General features: G+C 39.6%; 1 long non-coding RNA gene across 1 annotated transcript; it reads left to right on the forward strand.

Moving 5' to 3' along the window:
* The first annotated feature begins 19313 nt into the window (after positions 1–19313).
* On the forward strand, positions 19314–20435 carry LOC145120449 (uncharacterized). The gene is made up of 2 exons (XR_013714201.1): positions 19314–19916; positions 20228–20435. It is a non-coding gene; the product is annotated as an uncharacterized LOC145120449 (long non-coding RNA).
* Positions 20436–20640: the final 205 nt, after the last annotated feature.

Genomic DNA, 20640 nt, shown 5'->3' on the forward strand with positions numbered 1-20640 from the left:
CTGTAATATTCTTGAGCAGACTCCTGTGATCTTCAGTACGATCATGGAGGGTATCATGGAGATTCTGGATGAGCGCTTGGGTGCTTTTTGTTCTAAGATGGTGGCAATGATGGGAGCTCTCACTTTGACTTTGCATGAGTTCCGGTCACGCGGGGCTCTGGAGTTATTCAGAAGGAAGGACTCGATTGAGAGCAGACGTTGGTTATCGAATGTCATGAATGCCTTCCGTACTAGTTGTTGCCCCGCGGGGGGGAGGTCAGACTTGCTTCATGAATTCTGAAAGACAGAGCTCGAGATTGGTGGGAGGAGGTTGCACACGCCTTAGGAGGCAAGGCAGTTGATTCGATGACTTGGGAGGATTTCGTGACGAGGTTTTGGGCTGAGTTTGCACTTATGATTGAGGTCCAACAGTTGGCGAGGGAGTTTCAGGACCTTCGCCAGACTACTGAGACGGTGGCAGAGATCACCACTATGTTCTGTGAGAGGGTTGTATTGGTTCCGCAGTACGTGGAGGGCGAGGAGATGAAGAAGGAAAAATACTACGAGATGTTGAGGACCGAAATTAGACAGTTTATGAGCATATCCAGTTGCAAGAAACTGGATGATATGGTGGTGCGAGCTAAAGTGAGGGAGATTGATCTGGAGATGGAGAAGAAGAGGAAGTTAGATTAGGTTCAGGGTTCTAAGAATTGGGGAAAGAGGCCCAAGGTTTTTGATTTGAGATCGAGGGGCCAGTAGGGTCGGGGCCGCTATGGCAAGTGCGAAAAGACGCACGAGGGAGATTGCAGGGGAGGTGGTTCAGGCTGCTAGAAATGTGGCAACACTGGGCACTTTAGTCGGGATTGCATAGCCACCACCTAGGGACCGAGTCTGATTTGCTTTCATTGTAATCAGAGGGGCCAAAAAAAGGTCGATTGTCCAATTTTAGTAGCGGAAAGGCTAGTTGCAGCACCCGCTCCGGCGACCTTGAGGATCATGCATAGCCGCCAAGGCAAGGCAGAGGCACCTGTTGTGAGGAGCATGGAATTTTAGCTGACAGCGGAGGAGGCTCGTGCAACACCAGAAGTGGTGACGGTGTAACACTGTAAATTTTCAAATAATTTTTTCCTTTTTAAAATCACATAAACTCAATATCACTTTTCCCAAAAACCACAAAATGCACCAGTTGTCAAAACTCAAGTCAACAATGTTTGATAAAATCCTAGAATCCTCAAAATCATGATCTCTAACTGGTGTGTACAATCAAGTCGGCGCCTTCCCGCAATCCTGAAAAGTACTTGAAACGCATATCACACAACACGGTAAGCACGAAGCTTAGTGAGTTCCCCAAAATACCACATACACAATAGTAAGCCTCTCATGGCTATAACTCAGCATGGACCCTCCGGTCCCATGCGCCTTGGTGAGGACCCTCCGGTCTCACGGCTCGGTGTGGACCCTCTGATCATGTGTCTCAGTGAAGACCCTTCGGTCTCACAACTCGGGTTGGACCCTCCGATCCTAACTCAGTAAAGCACAGAATAATATAGCATATATCACAAAGAAAAAATGCATAATATAACATAACTCAGACCCTCTGGTCGATAGCTCAAATAAGACCCTCTGGCCACTCAATATCACCACTCGGGTAAGTATAGTGAGAAGACTCACCTCGCGGAGTAAAGTAATATATCCCACACTCGAACTGCTGGTCTAGATTCCACCTACACATATCACAATCATCTCTTCTTAACAATTATAAAAAACGTTAAGCTAACTCCTCTACTAAATCTCCAAAAAGGGTGAAAGACCATTTTTCCCCTCCATACTCTCCAAATTCCACAACTTGACCCAACCCTAAAAGTCAACGAAAGTCAACAGTCCATGTTGACTCAACTCGTCGAGTGCAGCTCATGAACTCATTGAGTCCTCAGTACCCAGAAATCACGAAAACCCGAGTCAACTCGCCGAGTTGCTAGCCAACTCGTCGAGTCCATGAAGATCGGGGAAACCCTAACCACTCGTCGAGTTGTCTCATCAACTCGTCGACTTCACTCTGAAACCAGAAACAGGAAAACCCAACTCAACTCGTCGAGTTGGATGCCCAAGTCGTCGAGTTCCTCAGCCCCTTTCTCATTACACTCATTCCGGTCGATTCTAATGCTTCAAACTGCAGATCCAACCTCCTAGGATGGAGTTACCACATAAAGTTGCTAACTTTACGATCATGTAAGACCTCCTAAGGCTAAATCACCCAAAACTAAGCTGAAGAAGGGATTTAGGACATGAAGACAGGTCAAAGCTTCATAAAGCTTGAAACTTTATGTACATGGGACCTAGCGATGTCCAGATCTGAAACTCATACCCTCTGGGCAAGCTTAACTCGAGAATGGCCCTCATTTTGCAACAAAAAGCCCATAAACTCACATAAGAAGATATCTAAGGAATGGAAAGCCAAGGTAGAGACTTTTTACCTCCCACTGGATGCCAACACGATGTAGATGCTGGATCTACAAGCTTTCCCTCGTTCTAAGCCTCTAGGTCCTCAAGCCTCCTCAAGGAATGCTCCAAAAACACACTTTTGGCCTCACACACACACTTAGCTTGCTAGGGTTACTCTATGGAGATGGAAGGTGGTAAGGGAGGCGGGGTAATGTACTTAAGGTCCTTTAAATAGGTTGCACATCTGAGAAATTAGGGTTTCATCACACAGCCTCAACTCGTCGAGTCCATCCCTCCAACTCGACGAGTAGGCTTCCTAACCCACGCGTCCTGATCAACTCCTACATAACGAGTTGGGGCAAACCAACTCGTCGAGTAGGCCCTTCAATTTGCACTAAATCCTCAAGTTTCCACATCCAGGAAATCGGGGTGTTACAGACGGGTATGTATCTTCTCTTTATCTGTTTATTATGTTGATTTTCCTGCTTATATTTGTTTTTTGCTTTTAGGGTCATTCCTGGTGAACGGTATCGCTGCTTTGGTTTTGTTTGATTCGGAGGCCACCTGATCCTTTGTATCTCTTGCACTCAGCAACAGGTTTGTCGATGCTCTGGGAGAGTTGGATTATCCACTACAGGTTGAGATTGCTGATGACCTCCCCGTGCGGGTATCGAAGGTCCATTGTGGTTGTGTATTGGAGTTTTTCAGTGAGTATTACCCAAATGATTTGGTTCCCATTCCTCTGCGTGAGAGCAAGGTCATTGTAGGGATGGATTGGTTAAGCCCCAATAGGGAAATGATTGACTGCGAGCATCAGTTAGTATGTATTCGGACCCCAAGTGGGGGAGAGTTAGTGATCCAGAGAGAGGGTGTTTAGCATGGGCCGACTCTCTATTCAGCGGCCAGGGCCAGGAGATATCTTCAGCAGGGTTGTTCTGGGTTTGTGGCTTATGTGGTGGATAGTCGGGAGAAGGGTAAGATGTTGGTGGGTGATGTACTGATTGTTCGGTAATACCCGGATGTGTTCCCGGAAGATTTCCCGGGAGTGTCACCGGAGAGGCAGGCGGAATTTCGGATTGATTTGGTTCCAAGTGCGGCTCCGATAGCCAAAGCACATTGTCGGTTAGCACCTCTGGAGATACAAGAGTTGTCTAAACAGCTACAAGAGTTTTTTGACAAGGGATTTATCCGGCCGGGTAGTTCACCATGGGGAGCTCCGATTTTGTTTGTGAAGAAGAAGGATAGGTCAGATCGGATGTGTATTGACTATCGGGAACTGAATAAGCTAACGGTGAAGAATCGTTATCCACTCCCGAGGATTGACGATTTATTTGACCAGCTTCAGGGTGCATCTTGGTTTTCCAAGATTGATCTGCGTTATCATTAGATGAGGTTCAGAGAGGAGGATATGCAGAAGATGGCCTTCTGGACTCGATATGGTCATTACAAGTTTGTGGTGATGCCCTTCGGGCTCACCAATGCTCCAACCACATTCATAAATCTCATGAATCACGTATGCATGCCTATGTTGGATCAGTTTGTGATTTTGTTTATTGATGACATCCTGGTATATTCCAAGATCCAGTAATAGCATAATGAGCATTTGAGGGAGGTATTGGAGACTCTAAGGAGGGAAAGATTGTATGCGAAGTTCTCCAAGTGTGAGTTCTGGTTGCACGAGGTGCAGTTTTTGGGGCACCTTGTCAACTAGAATGGTATTCTGGTCTATCTAGCCAAGGTCGAGGCAGTGATGAGGTGGGAAGTTCCGAAGTCTCCATCTGAGATTTAGAGTTTCCTTGGATTGGTGGGTAACTATCGGAGATTCATTCAGGATTTCTCCAAGATCGCGGTTCCTTTGACCCGGTTGACGAAGAAGATCGTCACGTTTCGTTGGGGGCCTAAGCAACAGGAAACGTTTGAGACTCTGAGGCGAAGATTGTGTGAGGCGCTGATTCTGACCCTGCTGGAGGGTGCTAAGGATTTTTTATTGTACTGCGATGCATTAATCACGAGTTGGGGTGCAGTGTTGATGTAGAGGGGTCATGTGATTGCTTACGCTTCAATGCACCTATAGGCTCACGAGGGGAATTATCGTACGTATGATTTAGAGTTGGTGGTGGTGATGGTCGCCATCATGATTTGGCGACATTACCTTTATGGGGTCCGTTGTACCATCTACATTGATCACAAGCGTCTGAGGTATCTGATGGATCAACCAAATTTGAATATGAGGCATCATAGATGGTTGGATGTGGTGAAGGATTATGATTATGAGATGTTTTATCACCCGGAGAAGGCCAACGTGGTGGCCGATGCTCTCAACCACAAGGCGGTTGCTGCCTCGATCAAGGATGTGTGTTTGAGAATAACAATGATTTCCCCACTCTTAGAGAAGATTCGAGTGGCTCAGATCGATTTTATGAAGTAAGAACACCAGAAGAGTGAGCACATAGTGGATCAGGTGACTTCCTTTGATTACGATAGCCGAGTGTAACGACTCGAAAATTCTACCGTAAACGACGTTAGTTTTTCCGTTACTCGAAGGACTATTTAAGCAAAATAGTTTAGCTTTATGAGGTTAAAATTGAATAAATTAACTAAAAATAGTATTATTTAATATCTAAAAGAATTAATCGAAATTAAAAGGTGTGAAATTTAATGAAATTGATTTATGGAATTATTAGGGTAAAAATAATTCACTTAAGGGTTTATTTTGAATTGAGGGGCTAAGGTGTCATTTATAGAAATCTAAATTGTCAAGATATTAGGGTTGGTGTAAAAGAGGTACATTATGGACAGTTAAGGGGCTAGATGGCAAAGTTTGGAGTAACCCCCAAGGAGAAGGATCGATCCTTCTCCTTGTGTCCGTCCATCCACGTGCGTACATAAGGAAAGAAAAAACGATCGGCCCTCCCTTTTGTGAGGACGTGCGATGCAAACATCAAGCCAAGAGAAAAAAAAACGATCGATCATACTTGGGCGTGAAGTAGTGATCAACGATTGCTAGGAAAGAAAAAGAAGAAAAACCGAACGTGAAGGAGAAGGGAAGAAGGGCTGCGAGTTTTGTGAGTCAATTTGGGGCTAGGAATCTTCCTTGTTAAGTCTTTGATTCTTTTCTTTTGAAATTCATTCATCAATTGATGAGAATTGGTTAATATTATAGTCAATTCCTTTCTTTTTGATATTATTGATCCTATCATCTTCCTCCTTACAACCTTTGAAAGTTCATATGGTTTAATTTTGCTTTTATTGGGTGTTTATGATGACTCAATTTTTGTCAAAATTTCTTTATGAGCACCTTCAATAAGTTTATTATTCAAGTTCATATTTTGATCAAAGTTTTGGAGTCTTAATCTTTGTTGTTGATTTCTAAAACTTATGTTAACTTCCACCATAAATCAAGTGAATATTTTTCTGTGATAGAATCATGTTTTGAGTCAGCCAATAAGCCTCAAAACAATCTCTCAAATTCCTTCCATGAGACTTGGTGGTGGAAGAAATCCAAACTCCTATTTGTACAACCTACTTTGCTTTCCACCAAATGATATGTACCTTGATGAGTGGGTTGTGATTGGAATTGATATTTTTATTGTTTGACATGCTACTTCTATTAAGAAGTTAAATTTTACCTTTATGGGTGTTCTTAGTGATGGCTTAATGGGTTAATTGGTCAAAAAGTCCTTGAAATCCAAAGCTGGAAAATTCAGCAAAAATTACCAATCTGTCCCTATCTTAGAAAAATTATAGAAAAATCAACAGGAGTCGGATTAATGATCCGTAATATATAAAAGTTTTCGTTTTGAGTGTAGTTAGTCCATGAATTTTCCAGGACCTGTTGTTGCCACCAACTTAGGTGAAAATCGCCTTTTTCACCAGCTGGTCAGAAATTAGCTGCATTGATAGGCAGTTTTGTAAAAACCATATAAAATTGTAGAAAAATCGTTTGGACCTTCAAAAGTACTTTTTGAAAAGCTACAAATATGAACTTCTGTAATATGAAATAGAAACAGAAGTTATACAGGTCCCAAGTGTGCTAAAACAGCTCTAAACAGGTGGATTTTTTGGATCCAAAACTGGAAATTTTGTTTGTTAGTTGATTTATGTGTTTGGGTTATGAACTTGTCATCTTTGGCATTGTAGAACTCCAATAACCTTTTTATTTGAATTTTAATAGGGTCAAGGGTGATACTTCAACCTTTACAAGACTTGAAGTGTGAGTTGGTCACATCTTTGGCAAAGGTGAGTCAACTTCGTGGTTTTTAAAAGTACATTGTTAGGAGTATCCCATATCTTAGATGGAATGGGATGAACCTAGTTATCTAGGATGTATGGTCCCCTTTGATGATTGAGTATTGTGTCATGATGTTGAAATACTTTATGTGTAATTGTATCTAGGATGTTGCATGCTAGACTCCTCTTTGTTTGGTGTGAGATGTGAGCTAGGGTCATGCTAGATTGAGTGATGTGTATGAACAGTATATGATGTGAGCATGATAATTCTTGTTTGAAAATATTTGTTTAAAAGGTTTTAGGACAAGCATGTTAGTGTTGTATCATCTTTATAGAAGTGTTGTGTATGTAAGTGGTGTGTGATGTAAAATGTAATAATTGCTTGAAATTACATGTTTGCATGGAAAGAACCCTTAAAGAGGTAATATGTTAATAAAAAAAATTCATAATATTTACATGTTTACTTGAGAGGGTAAAAAAGTGTAACTCCTTATTTAATTAATTATTATTAAATTAAAAAGGGGAACACACTAGCGGGGCGAAGGGTAGTAACCTAGTCATAGGTATATACCCAATATGGATATTATGATGGCCTAGTGGGTTGAAAGATACCTATAGGGTAAAGAGATTAAGACAACTTTGATGTCGAATGGTTTTTCTAGACAACCACTCGGGACATGGTCCTGATATACCTTGGTGTACCGGGACTGGAGTGATGTTGGTCAAGCGGAAGGACCAGCGCAAACATCACGTGGGATTTGGGAGGTGGATCTTGTTGGACTTGGCACCGCTCGTACCAATCCTTAACGACAACACATGTATACGTATGTGCACAGTCGGAGTAGCGAACACAGCGCACCGGGAGCAATGATTACGGGTGAGAGTCGCGCCTCACTTAGTGCATTGGGTCGTGTCGGTCACGTTAGTAGCGAACGAGGTCTTACTTTGGGGGTTTTGCGGTGGATAAATAGACCCTAACTAGGAGGTATTACTTTAATAATTACAACGATGGTGAGCGGTGAGTAATTATTAATGTAAAGCGGAGAAAAAAAATATCATATACTAATATTTAAGCGGCGAATCGGTAGAATAAAATTAGTTACAGCGGCGTTGAGGAGAGTAACTAATAAAAAAAGCTCTAAAAGAAGACCTAAAATAAATTAAGCTAAACCTGTGTTTGTTATGTGGTGTGATATGTCTTGCTTGTGAGTCTTTGAATGTGTGTGGATGTTTGGTGTGAATCCATCTATGATATGTATGTTCTCTTAACAGTGTACTACATTGACTCACTTAGCTTATGCTAGCACTTGTTCTTTGTTTGTTGGTTTTTGTGTATTGGAACAGGTAGCTTGGCATGACGCCTTGGTGAGGGTGGGAACCATTGGGTAGTTTTTATTTAGGTGTTGTTTGTTTTTTCTGAGACAAAATGTCTGCAGTCTGTGGACCACATCTGTAGACCTCTGCAGCTGAAGAGGTGGACCAAACGTCTGCAGTCTGAAAAAAGAAGATTGTTTGTTTTTTTAACATCTGCAGGCTATTGAAATAAACTAAAATCTAAATAAACTGATTTTTTTAAACTACAAAGTGATTTTTTTAATATATTTATGACTTTGTTATAAATAATTAACAAATCTAAATCAAATTTTATGTATTATTGTATAAAAAGTGAAAATAAAAATTGTACAAATTAACGTATATATTTGATAAAAACCAACAATTTTGGTCGCAAAATTATGCCTAAACATTGTAATTATGAATCAAAGAATTTTATATATAAATGAATGGAAATAAACTTCAATTTTTTCAATTAAATCAACTAAAAACGTGTCATAAATATTATTTCTTAGAAATTGACGATGCTTTATTAAATAACGTTTTATAAAATTTGGCACAAAAAATATAAGAATATATATATATATATATATATATATATATATATATATATATATATATAAACAACTTAAACGACCATTATTGTAATAAACTTTTATTTATAAATTTGTCAAAAAATATCATGTTTGCGTCGTCAAACTTTTTTTTCAAGTATTGTAACTTTTTTTTTCAAATTGTTTATCACTAATAAAGTTGGAATAAATATAAATTCAAAAAAACTAAAAAAGTAAAGTATATGTGTTTTTTTAGCCTAGAAGATGTCTGAAGATGTTGGAAGACTCTAATCCATATCTACGCCAAGAAGAGGCCGCATACATTTTTAGGTCTGCAGTCTTCAAAAAAACAAACAGTCTGCGAAGGCTAATGTTTACGCGTGGTCTGCGCCGCACAGACAGAAGAGGCCATGAAGATCTGCGGACAAAAAACAAACACCACCTTAGTATCTTTAGTTATGATACCATTTGAACATGTTGGGTTTTCATCATTATCTTTTTGTGAACTTTAAATTTAGATGGGTTTGTTTTGACATGAAAGTAACATTGGTGATGTTTTTGAAATAAACATAATAAGTCTTCCGTAACGTATTATGTTAAGTAAATGTTTTAAAACTAAAAAAATTTGGGTGAAAAATTCACAGTGTTACACCGAGGGTTATTTACCCTTCTTCGAAGGATGTGGGTTCCATATTGGGGTGATGCACGTCAGGTTTTGATGGAGGAGGCACACAAGTCGAGATTCTCTATTCATCACGGAACGACAAAGATATATAGAGATATCCGACCTCATTGTTGGTGGCCATGTATGAAGCTAGACGTGGCCTGGTACGTGGAGAGGTGCTTAACTTGCAGGAAAGTCAAGGTCGAGCATTATTGACCTCACAGAAAAATGGAGCCGTTAGAAGTTCTTGTTTGTAAATGGGAAGAGATTACAATAGATTTTATCACAAAGTTGCCATGGAAGGCGTGCATAGTGGATTCGATATGGGTCATCGTGGATTGATTGACCAAGAGCGTGCATTTTATTCTTATCAAGGAGAGCATTTTCGGCAGAGAAGTTGGGCGATATCTACATTCGGGAGGTGGTGGAACATCATGGGGTGCCAGATTCTGTGGTCTCTGATAGGGATGTTCGGTTTACTTCCAGGTTCTGGAAGAGATTCCACGAAGAGTTGGGTACTCGTCTGCATTTCAGCACGACTTTCCACCCGCAGGCTGATGGTCAAAGTGAGCGGACTATCTAGACTTTGGAGGACATGTTGCGGGCATGTATTTTGGATTTTGGCGGTAGTTGGGATACATATCTTCCTTTGGCGGAATTATCGTATAACAACAATTATCATGCCAGCATTGATCGACTTCCTTTTGAGATGCTCTACGAGAGGAAGTGTATGACCCCGATATGTAGGGGTGAGGTCGGTCAGCGGGTCGTGGGTAGTACTGAGGTGGTACTCAAGACAATGAAATTGATTCAGCAGGTTCGCAACAGACTTCAGAAAACTCAGAGCCGACAAAAGATTTACGTAGATAGACGCCGGTCAAACTTGGAGTTCCAGGTTGGGGAAATGGTGCTCCTGAAGGTATTACCTTGGAAATGTGTCATCCGATTCAGGAAGCGGTGTAAGCTGAGCCCCATGTATATTGGTCCTTTTAGGGTGTTATCCCGGGTGTGCAGGGCTGCATATCGTTTGGATCTGTCAGCGGAGCTCAGTCAGATCCATAACACTTTTCATGTATCTCAGTTACGGAAATGTTTGGTTGATGATTCCGCAGTGGTTCCATTGGAGGACATCCAGGTGGATGACCGTCTGAATTATATAGAGATACTAGTAGTAATCCTTGAGAGGAGAACGAAGACTTTGCGAAACAAGGTAGATGATCTTGTGTAGGTGCAATGGCAACACCGAAAGGGTTCAGAGTGGATATGGGAGCACAAGGACGAGATGAGGGAGCATTACCCAGAGTTATTTGAGGTAGCGGACTTCGAGGACGAAGTCTAATTCAAGTAGGGGAGAATTATAACACCCGATTCATGGGATTTTTCATTTTGGACCCTTGGTGTGTAATTAGTTTTCAAGTTTGGTCCTTTGGGCACATTATTGTAATTTTGGGAGAAGGGTGCGTACGTTGGGCATTCCTCCTGAACATTGGGCGTACGTAATCAGGGGACAAACTCTAATTTTAGGGTTTGGACCCTATTTAAGCAACCTTGTGTCATAAGGTTCTCTAATTTCCCATCCTCCATTGCCCTTTTGAGTCCCATTTCGAAAACCTAGCTCATTTCAAGAGAGAGTTGACATTTGTGTGTGGTTGATGTAACTTTAAGAAGAAGAAGCTTGGAGAAGGAGCCTTGATCAATGAGGAGCTTTTAGATCTAGATTCCACTTATTATTTCCAGTTTCATTGAGGTATAAAGATTGGACCTTACTCATTTTATGCTTAGATCTAGTTGTTATGGAGTTTTGGTCACTTTTTGGTCCTATGAATGAGATCTAGTCGAATTTTACCACTCCACAAGTTATGAGTTGCTCCTATTGATGTTTCTGAGATCCCTAGTCCATAAAGTTAGCATCTTGATGGTTCAGGATCAACCATGCATGAGTTTATGTCCATTTGGTGAAAGTAGGATGCTAAATCTTATGTTTTAGTTCTTTTGAGCCATGTAAAGACTCCAAGTTAGTGACCTTATGGATTAAGACGTTCCCCATGGCTTGGATCTGAAATTTGGTCATTTAGTCTTAAGCATTAAGGACTTAACGGATGAAAAGAGTCGAAGGCAACGTACGTCGAGCGTACGAATGCGTGCTATACGCGTACGTGTTTGGATCCTCGAATCGTTGTAGCCACCTAGTACGCCAGGCGTACCAGGGGAACGCTCAACATTCGTGACCAGGTGGACTTTTGACTTTTGGGCCGCCTTTAGGCTTTAGGGTGTTGAGCCTTTGTTGGGCCACAAGTCTTTCTGATATTTGGCCATTGTTAGGGATTGAGCCTTCTTGGATTTGGGCCCATATTAGGCTTTGAGTGTCCTTTCGGAATTGGGTCATTATTGGACTTTTGTGCCTTTGAGTTGGGCCTCGGCTTTTGGGCCAATTAAGGGAAGGGTAAAATGGTCTTTTACCATGGTGGATCAAGATTAGTTTATTAAAGTCCCAATTATGGTTTATAAACCAGTTATTAATTGGGGTTTTCTTTGATTGGTTAGTGCGGGGATCCTCTGGTTCAACAGCCCGAGCATCTATTTGAGTAACAGCAGACTGAGGTGAGTTTAGTCACTATATTGTACTATTGCAGGACACTAGGGATTATATGTGTTCTTGTAGTCTTTGTGACTCCTATTGTATATGTTGTATGCATGTGTGCCTGTTTGCTATATATTTTTGGGTTTTGAGCACTATAACACTCCTATTGTGCATATGCAACCCTAAATGCTTTGGATCTATGTTTTCTCTAATTATACATGCATTTTCTTTTTCCAAAGCATTCTCCCTAGCTAGCATACAATTGAAGCTATATAATACAAAACTTAGTTTAGATGCTTAACTCTTGAGTAGGGTAGAGTTCTTGACCTTTGAAAGCTTGAGCACCTTAAGTGTGATGCCTCTATTGGTTCACAAACACTAATATACAAAAGGTGGCTTAAGATAATAAGTTACTTAGCTCAAAATAAGGTGCAACCGATTTTGGTTCATGGGGGTGCTATTTATAGTGTTGCACATGTTAGGGTTACACTTTGTAAACCCTAATGACCCATGACTTTCCACATTCTAATGCTCCATGGATTTAACCTCCATGGATCATCTCATTGGATTCGCCCATCTAAATAATCATGGATCATTGGCCCACACTAAAAGAATCATTGATTTACATAATCAAGCCCCATATATTTAATTAGTCTCTTTTGACCACAAAATTAATTCCAAATTAATTCTTGATCAATCCTAATTTAATAATTTCATATTAATATATTATACTTGTAATATATTAATAAACCATAAATAACCTTATTCTCAAAAGTCCATCCTATCAAATTGCACTGGTGAAGGCAACCCAAAAAGGACCATGCTACAATCGGGTCAAGTACATCCCAGTTATAGCTATGGGCTTAGACACCAAATCCAACATATATATGTAGGGTGAAATAGACCCGGGGGTGAAATAGATCTGGTACATCTTTGTGCTGACATATGAGTTGAAATAGACTCGAGGGTGAAATAGATCCGGTATGGCCTTGGGCCGACATATGAGTCGAAATAGACTCGGGGTGAAATAGACCCAGGGGTGAAGTAGACCCGATAGCCTTAGGCTGGCATATATGTATGGTATGCAGTATTTCGGGGAACTCACTAAAATTTGTGCTTACAGTTTCCAGTTTATGTTTCAGGTACTTTTGGATCGAAGGGGAAGAGTTCGGGATGATCGCATCGCACACATCATGACTTTTCGCTTATTTGATTCTGATGTATTTTGGATGATTATGGATACATTATTATTTCCCTATGGTTTTGATAAACACGTTTGGTTGATGTTTTATTTAATATAAAACAAAAAATTTTGGTTCTGAGTTTTAGGACGTTACAATGTCTACATGAAGCAACTGCGTGGTTTTAAAGATCCCACCAAGCCTAATCATTTGTGTCGCCTCCATAAAGGAATCTATAGGCTTAAGCAAGCTCCGAGAGCTTGGTTCACTAAACTAAAGATATATCCCATCACTTAAGGCTTTCGTGCTTGTCATCCGATACATCTTAGTTTTTTTATCACTCGTCTTTCATAACCGTATATGTATTGGTTTATGTTGATGGCCTCATAATCACAGGTACAATTGTATCCTTTATTCAATGATTCATTAACCAAATCCTTGATGTATTTTCTCTTAAAGATTTGGTGACCTAAATTTATTTATTAGGATTCAAATCATACACAACTCCACTGGCCTTACTATGAGTCAAATGAGGTACATCGGTGGCATTCTAGTACCCATATGTCTTATGCCACTCCCATCCCCACACCGACTAACATTCAATCTCGTTTAACAATTCATGGTGACCCTTTCTCTAATCCGAAAATATACAAGCATATTCTTGGATCCTTACAACACGCCACCATCACCCGACCCGATATTACATTTGTTGTAAATCGAGTATGTGAATATACGTATTCCCCTACCGTTTCACACTGGCAGGATGTCAAAATAATTCGAAGGTATCTCAAAGGAACTATCAACCAATGCTTACACTTCAAGCCCACACATGTTACATCTCTTTTTTCCTATTCGAATGTTGGAGGGATTACTGATTAAGATGACATTCGATCACAATATGGTTTTGCAAATTTTCATGGCTCCAATCTCATCACCTGGACCTACCGAAAACAACGAGTGGTTGCCCGCTCTAGTATCGAAATGGAATACCGATCCTTAGCCTACACCTCCTTTGAATTAATCTGGATTGAGAAAATATTTTCAGGACTACTTGTTCCTCTGTTGGATCCTCTGTTACTATTATGTGATAACACTGGAACTATTTATGATAAAGAATCTAGTAATACGAACTTGATCCAAATATATTGCTATGGATTTTCACTTTATTAGAGAGTAAGTTGAAGCTAAGGAACTCACAATTGGCTCTGGTTCTTCGGTTAACCAATTAGCTGACATCTTCACTAAACCTCTACATAAAGATCACTTGATGTCTGTAAGACACAAGCTTCAAATTCGTCGTGACTTTGTGGCTTGCAGGGGTGATAACGGTAATATTAGGTGTTCACACACACGTGTGTAAGAGTTGTCTTAGTCAAAATTCTATACATAGTCTAGTCCTTGTAATCAGGATTCAATTGTATTTCTCTAATAAATATATGCTTATGTAATCACTGTACACACACACAATCAATACATAGAATACTATCATCATTTATTCACTTACATTAATACAGTGAAAAACACACCTGAGCTAAACAACAAACGCTCACTAGCAGCCCAAACACAAAAACAACTAACACAAGCCACATAATGACAAACCAAGACTAGTCCTTAGATAACTACTCAATACTACCAAAGTTTGACCAAGATTCAAACTGATCAAAACTCAACTCTCATAACAACAGGTGCGGCACGCTCATTACAAGACAAAATAGTCGGGATCTAGCTCAAAATCAGACACGTCCATAAAAACCCCAAAGGCATGTCGTGCCCACAAAAAGACACGTCACATCTTACCCTGTCCAGCCCTTACCTTCGACTTAACATTAAGTCCAAGCTTCCAACTAACAGATCTGGATTCAAATGATGTCTCAATGGATAAAGTTTCCAAATTTATCCATTAGAACACTAAAACTAACTAGATATAAAACCCTTGTTTAATAAAAGTCCAAATTTCCATTTTTCTTCATGCAAGGAGTAAAGAGAGCTCATGCATGCTCTCTAAACTCAACCAAAAGGCCAGATATGAAGTCTAATATGCTTTTAAGTTGATGGATTTTTCCAAATTCTACATATCAAATCATTAAAGAGACCAAAATACGAAAATATGGACCAAAACACCATTATCTCGTAAATCCAAAGATGAAATGCAATAAAGCAAGGATCTTTGAAACTTACAAAGGTCCAGAAGTATGGAGAATGCAAGGATCTTCAAGCTTAAAACTTTCAAGTATCACTTTTCTTGATTTCTTCACTTAAACAACTCAAATGAGTACCAAAAGTGGTTCAAGGAAAGAGGATAAGATCATAACACTCAAATGAGACTAGTGTTTCTCTCAATGGACGTTCTAGGGTTAATGGATGTCGAGAGATGAAAAAAACATTGAGTTAATGCTCCTTAAATAGTCCCAAAACCCTAAAAACACGATTAGCCCACTGGGCTGGAGACGCACCGCGTCCCTAAAGTGGCGTGCCTCGCCCTCTCCGATAAATTCTAGAATTTTAGATTTCCAACAAATGTGATTGATGGCTTCCTGCTTCCCCCCATCATTCTACCTTACTTTGGACTATAAAACCCCCAATCAAAGAATGGAAAAACATCATCGGAATTAGGGTGTTACAGTTAGGTTAACAAGATATAAAATTTAATGTGTAAGAATTGTATTAGATGACCATTTTGTGCACCTATTGATCACCATGACCATTGAAGATTAATCACATGATTAAATATTACATGCTATGAACTAAAGACTGAGAATAAGGAAAGTTAATTTACATGAACCAAGGGAAAAAATTAACATAAAAATAAGTAAACATAAGACGAATATCCATTGCACTTAAGAGAATTTAACCAAAATTGAAGGATGTAATGAAATCTAGGAAATATCCCATTCGATGATTTGTATCTAATCAGTTTTCCATAGTTTGATATAAGTTTATTTACTTTTATTTGAGTATTGTATTTATAATAAAATCCTCCTCTTTGTTTTATGTGTGCTTAGTTTAACTTATAATCAAATGTTCTAATATTAATTTACCATCGTTTCCCTAGAGTTTGGCAACCCAGTCTTACCTCAACTTTATTATTGTTCGATTAGGTATATTACATAGTGCTACAATAGTCCCACATGTTGGTAGTTCCATTTTGTAAATGTAAAACGAGATTTTCCCACCAAAAGTTTATGACATTTGTTATGGAATAGCTTTTGCACATCAATAACATTCAAGAAAACATAAAAATAATTCAAAAAATGTAAATAAATTTAATAAATGAAATGCAACAAAACATCCAAACCCCAAGTCAACTACAACTCACAATATCCAAAGTCCCTCTCATTTAAGGGAATACTAAGTTAAGGATATAAGGGGTACAAGTTTCTCCTATATTTGTTACTCTTCGTTGAAAGTTAGAAAAAAATGACCACTATTCATCATCCGACGCTGTTTAACAACATGCATCGACTCATCATTGTTCACCCACGTGTCGTTTTCACATTTCACTGTTTATCGACATATTTTATATGTTTCACTACTTACATATCCTACTTTTGGTCCCATTTGTAGGTTGTCGAATTCATATGCTAGTATTTTCGTGTATCCATGCTTATGTCTTACCAAACACTTTGACTTAATGCTACTCCTTTATTTTCCCTATTTGCATGTTATCGGTTATGCCCATGCCCGAGGTTCTATATATGACATAATCATTTTTGGAGACATAAATGCTAACATCTACAATGACGAGTCTAGAACAATAAACCACATGGTTCTGTAACATCTTGTTTCGAATTGTTCCGTTTTTAGGATGGAGATCAAGGACCGAGTATTATCAGGCTTCGGATCCTCGAGGAATTAGGTTTTGGACCCAGTTGGAGTTGGTTAATGTATTTTGATTGATCAGATATTCAGTTTGAGTTTTTGGGTTAAAGGGTATTTCGGTAATTTTTCGGCTCGGGCTTTTATGGAAAGTAGATTTTAGTTCGGGATATCTTATGGCGAGTATGAATTGATAATAGTGTTGAGCGTCTCGATACCTTTCTATGAATATATGGATGGTTGAAATCGAGGTTATATCGAGTGAGTTATAGCCTTCGGAAGAATTAGGGTTTTGGGGGAAAACCCTAGTACGCGGGGTGTACCATGGTGGTATGCAGGGCGTATTGAGGAAAAGGAGTTACATGAGGCGTAGCTGGGAGGTACGCGGGACGTAGAGGGTTGCATGGTCGCGGATGGTTTTTGAGTACGTTGGGCGTACTAAGGGGTACGCGGGGCGTACTCCCTTCAGAGTAAAACCCTAATTTCATGTCTTGTACCCTATTTAAACAACCTTATGTCAACCCTAATCAAGGAAGTGTGAGATTTGAGCTTAAAAGTGTGTTTGGTGGTCTTTCTAAAGGATGTTTAAGAAGAAGAAGGTGGTGTTCAAGTTTGAATCATGGAAGGAGCTTTTGGATCCTGCATCTAGAGCCTCTTGGAGAGCTTTTGAAGGTAAAAAGCTTGCATCTTGCCTATCCGCCTTGTTAGTTGGGTTAGGGTTTTCTACAGTCCATTTGTGAGTCCATAAATCATCTCTTGTGAGTTTGGGCAACTCCAGAGGTTAGGAAGGCTAGATCTGGGACTCTTGGACTTGTTTATTGTATAAAAATGCAATCTTGATGTCTTTTATGGTTTCATGCATGAGTTAAGACCTTTGGAAAAGTCTTAATGAGGAAGAATGAGTTGTTGGGACTTTTCATAGCATGCAAAGGCATAAAGTTGCCAACTTTATGCCTTAGAATCATTTAATCGACCAAGATCTGGAATTTGAGTGTTGAGCCTGCATGCATTAAGCACTTAATAGCTTTTGTGCATGAGATGTTTGTACATTGGGCGTACTACATAGTACGCTGCGCGTACAACCCTTTTGCCCAATACGTTAAGTGTATAGAAGAGGTATGCTGGCAATACGCTCTCAGGAAGACTTGGGCCTTAGCGGACTTCGGACCTTTGGGCCCTAATGGTTTTGGGCCTGGACTTGCTGGTGTTTGGACCTGAAAGTATCTTTGGACCAATGTTGATATGGTTAGGCCTAGTTGGGCCTTGTGGCCTAATATAGAAATGGACTTCGCATTTGTGGGCCTCGGGTTGGGCCATTTTTTTGGACTAAGTTGTTGTAGACCTCCATGGGCCAACTGGAAACAAGTTTATGGACTAAGGAAATTATTGGGCTTTAGGATAAGGTCCATTGGAAAGGCTTGGGCCCAATTTGGAAAATTGGGCCATAAGTGGGCCATATTTGGACTTTGATGATTGTGAGATATTGGACCATCGAAATGCCAAGTGTTTGGACCAGAATAAATGATTGGGCCCTAAGGTAAGACCATGTAGAGGTTTGGGCCCAATTTGGAAAATTGGACCACTGGTTGATTAATTGGGCTTTGGGCCTTTTAGATTATAGTTTGGGCCATAGTTTTGGACAAGGATAGGTTGGGGGTAAATTGGTATTTTTACCTCGGCTATGAAGTTATAGTTATGGATTAGAACCCAATTGCTAATTGGGTGTCTTTTGGTATTGTTAGCTCGGGAAGTTGTCAGGGCAGCAGCTAGGGATTTCTTTCAGAAATCTTTTGCATTTGAGGTGAGTCTCCTCACTATATCCATGGGTCGAAGGCACCAATGCCGGCCCATTATGTGTTATGTGGTATGCTAGTTGCTTATGTGATATGTGGTATGTTAGTTGTCTATGTGATACTTGCATGGAAGACCCCGGGGGGAGCCCGTTGCACTTGGATATCAGACCATGTGGGGGAGCCCATGGCATTCCAGGTAAAGACCATGGGGGAGCCCATGACACTTGGTTATCAGACCATGTGGGGGAGCCCATGCATTCTAGGTCAAGACCATGGGGGAGCCCATGGCAACTCTATGTATGTTCCATGATATTCTGCGGTTGTATGCTATATGGTATTTTGAGGAACTCACTAAGCTTTGTGCTTACGGTTTTCAGTTTATGTTTCAGGTACTCTGGTTTTCAATTTGAAGGGTTCGGGATGATTGCAGAGCACACACCACATGTTTCCATTTTCTGTGAAATACTCTGATTGACAATGTTATGTTAAAAATTAATTTACCCTGGTTTTTATGGGAAAGACATGTACTAACGATTTTGTAACATTCCGTTTGAGATTAAGTAATTAAATAATAAACCCTGAACCCCAATATTTAAATTTATATTTTATATTATTTTATAGTAGCCCTAAAAATCCATAATAATTTAGCAAGACTTTGGTTTTAGGAGATAAGGGCTTGTTTGTTATACCTCTTAGTGGTCCAGTAAGAGGTCATCTCTTACTCGGTCCTGCGTTTGATACCCTCATATTTTGCCTCTTATTCGGTCCTTAATGTCTGATCCAGTCCACACAAAAATAACGTCGACTGGAGACTAGAAATTGATATGCGATTCACCCTTTCCCTTCCCCTTCCCATTGGCGTCGTTCCTTCTCTTGCCCATCTCCTACATCTACGAAAACTGCACTCCCACCTCCATCTACGACGCTCCTCCCTCCTCCCTCCTCCGACTGATGCCTTCTCCACTTCCGTCCAACGCTGCCTCTCTGAGCTCCGACCTCCTTCCGTGTATGTATTATTTTGTTTGTTTTTACCTGTTCTTAGAGGATTAAGTACAAATTTCTCGAGTATGAGTCCAAATTTGTGGGGGCAAGTCAATGAAATTCGAGAGCAGGTGAAAAACTGTAGGGTGGTGGATTTGTGAAGGAAATAAAGGGATTTCTTGAAGAATGTGAAGAGAAGCTTAAGGTTGTGAGGGATGAACAAACCGGGGTTATGGAGCTTTTAATTACCTGAGAGTTTATGAAGCCATGTTCATCACCAATATCAGATGCTTAATTTTGACCAATCTTTGTAAGAGTCCTTTAATGGTTTGAAGTTCTGAAACAGGAAGAGCTATGTTATTGGTACTTTTTCTTGGTTGTCCCCTTTAACTTCACCTAAGAAATTCACGATTCAAAACAAAGAGACCATAAGAGAATCCAATTACCAATACTAGAAGCGAATATTAAAAATTCTCAATTTGATTCATTTAATATATATATTTTGTACTAATTTTTCATTCCAAGTGAGGTTGTGTTATGGTGTTTTGATCTCAACAGGTTCTTTTTCATTAAAAGTTCTTAATGGTTTTGTTAGATAGTAGCCTTTTATTTATTATATGTATGTTGGTTTTTACTTTTGAGGGCTTAAATACTTTATGTAATGCTTTTTGCAGGAATCATAATAAATCATGGCTAGCTATTGTTTTCAAGTTTCTAAATTAACTAATAGAAGAATGAAGTGTTGCTGCCAATAGAACTATCTCTACCGCCCAAGATGCATTATATTTGTAATTGAATTATTAGTTTGCTAGATTGCAGTGTAATTGTATATGTAATAAAACATTGTAAGTGCTATTGGAATTGCTAATTGTTGTCTGTTTACATGTTTGTTCATCTTTTCTTATGTTTATTATTAATTTTTATTTTAGTTTGCTAAATTGCAGTATAATTATCAACTGAACCATTTTATTCGGTACAAAAATAAACAAAAGGGTAAAATGATCATATTTAATATTTAACACATTTAGTCAGAGGCGAAATCAAACAACATGGTTTCAGTCATAAGCATATTCAGTAAGAGTTCAGA

Source organism: Lactuca virosa, chromosome 6, assembly GCF_052849685.1.
Source record: "Lactuca virosa cultivar CGN04683 chromosome 6, Lactuca_virosa_CGN04683_v6, whole genome shotgun sequence".
NCBI classification, from domain to species: domain Eukaryota; kingdom Viridiplantae; phylum Streptophyta; class Magnoliopsida; order Asterales; family Asteraceae; genus Lactuca; species Lactuca virosa.